Source organism: Ambystoma mexicanum, chromosome 1q, assembly GCF_040938575.1.
Source record: "Ambystoma mexicanum isolate Mex_15411 chromosome 1q, UKY_AmexF1_1, whole genome shotgun sequence".
Taxonomy (NCBI): Eukaryota; Metazoa; Chordata; class Amphibia; order Caudata; family Ambystomatidae; genus Ambystoma; species Ambystoma mexicanum.
The window spans coordinates 1,145,634,138-1,145,636,430 of record NC_090922.1 but is presented as its reverse complement, the minus strand read 5'-3'; the positions used below and the strand labels follow the sequence as shown (position 1 = coordinate 1,145,636,430).

At 45.8% G+C, this 2,293-nt stretch overlaps 1 non-coding gene across 1 annotated transcript; it reads left to right on the top strand.

Moving 5' to 3' along the window:
- The first annotated feature begins 578 nt into the window (after nucleotides 1–578).
- Nucleotides 579–742, top strand: LOC138565528 (U1 spliceosomal RNA). Its single transcript, XR_011301372.1, has one exon. It is a non-coding gene; the product is annotated as a U1 spliceosomal RNA (small nuclear RNA).
- The last annotated feature ends 1,551 nt before the right edge of the window (nucleotides 743–2,293 follow it).

Below are 2,293 nucleotides of genomic sequence, written 5' to 3'. Positions count from 1 at the left end.
GCTTGGAGATCAGAAGGCAATGTATTCTTTCCACCTATGTTCGGACCGCCTAAGATATGAGCAGAGTACTCTAAATTCAGGAGTAAATTGCAGTTGAGGTGGCTTATGAGATGGAATGAGAGGTCTTAAGGGATTGAGATGATCAAGATTAGTGAAGATAGCATTATTAAAGGCAGAAAAAGCAGTGTCAACTGAGTTCAATGCTAAATCAGGAGAAGAAGGACACTTGCAGAGGAATGATGAAGAAAGTTGGATGTGTCAAAATGATGTAAATCACATCGTAGAAAAGTAGATGAGGGATTAGAGAGGTAAGGAATGGATGAAAGAAAAGATAGAGAAGAGAATTATCCGATTAAGGAAAGGGAGAGGATGAGACAGTAGAAAACGAATTGTAGATAGCAAAAAACAGGATCAAGCGAGGAGCCACAGGAATGGGAGGGAGTTGAAGGATATTATATAAACATAAGAATCCAGAAGTGGCAGAAAAGGGCAAGTAAGGTGAGTGGGATCTATGTGATTGCTGCACATACAAAAACATTGCATCACAATCAATCGAGTAAGATAACAACGAACGTTATATACTTACCTGCCAGGGGAGACACCATGATCACTAAGGTGGTTCTCCCAGGGTGAGGCTCATCCATTGCACACCGGATGTGCTGACCCATGATATGTCCCCAAATGCGGGATACTCGACTGCATAATTTCTGGTAGTGGGGGACTGCGTTCGCGCTTTCCCCTGATAAAAAAAAAAAGAAAAAACAACGAAAGTTATGCTGCTAGTAATCATTTTTTCCCATTTTGGCACCTTCTCCCCTTCAGTTTCCTAATGCAGGGGACACCCCTGCAACCCCAGTACCCTCCTCACCCTCGACCCCTATTCCCTAATGTCTATAGGGTTGGTCCAATATCCTTCACCCTGCCACCCCAACCCCTGATATTCGTTTTCCCTAACCCACCTCTGCTACACATAACATACACCCAGGCATATCCACCCTGCCCACACACAAACACAGACTACCACCCTTTCCCCAAACCACCTCCTTACCTTCCATACCATTGTCTCTTCCTGCCTCCGCTTCACAGAGTAAACACATGCTCAGTCCCCAACAGGCCTCCGTTCAATGAAAGCGGCCTGTCAGGTAATTCTTTTCAGTGAAATTGGCCGATTCCAGGGGCATGGGTGCGACGTGAAGGTTAAAAACTCCTAGAAGTAAGAATGAGCCATCCGGTGGGAGAAGGACATCAAGGACATTGGTATTAACCAATTTGATCAATTTTAATTGATCGACTGGTACATCTGCCCGAATTTGGCCAGTATCATTCAATCTATTAAAATCAATCAAATTTGGTAATCACTACCAAACATGGGGAGTGGGGATTGCATGGGTGTCCCCCGCTCTCCATGTTCGGTAGTGATGACCTTGGGGGATAGCAGGGGTGTCCCCCGCATCCTGAGCACTGGAGGCGGGGATGGGGAAAAAATAAAAAGAGAGAAAAGCCGACCTTGGAACGTTGGATCCAACACACGTAAGAGGGATGTAACTGATGCAACAAGGTCAGAAGGAAACAGACGTGCAAAAGGTAAGTGGGGGTTTATTGGGGAGGGGGGAGGGCAAGGATTTGTGTATTTTGGCTGCAGCAAAATTGATATTGCTGCGAAACTGACTACGGTCAATTCCGCCACGAAGAATACTGCAATGGCCAAATCACACAGATGCAAGGATATCACCAAAAGAGGTACGTGGACCACAAGAATGACAGATGATTAAGAATGCCAAATGAGATTATGAAAAGAAGGATGTTCGTGATGTTCTGTGGTGTGTGTAGGCATATGACAAAGGGAAAAAGAGGAAGAACAGTAAGGACGTGTGGATACATGTGAGTAAGCAAAGCTGCAAGATGTTAACACAAATCTGGTAGGCCCTGTCGTAAGCAGGGCTGCAGCTAAAAAGAACAAATTAGACAGCATAATAGTACCTAGAGAGGGTCAGGAAAGGCCCATCAGTCCTGAACAGGGCCACACATGCATAGAAAAATTAAAAGGGTTAGTACCTGTAAATGTCCACCCTTAAGAATAAGACATCCAGTGCTAGGTCGTCCTAAAGGTGGAATGGGAATAGAGAGTGGGAGGGTCACATGAGAGATCATGTGACCCTGCTGTAGGGCATGATGGGTGGGGGGATGATGCAGGCCGTACCCCATGGCAGTGATACAGCTGGTTGCCCAGAGAGGTCCCAGAGGCGCAAGTGATGAAGAGCTAAGGCAAAAGACAGTCCAAGGGGCAAAACTC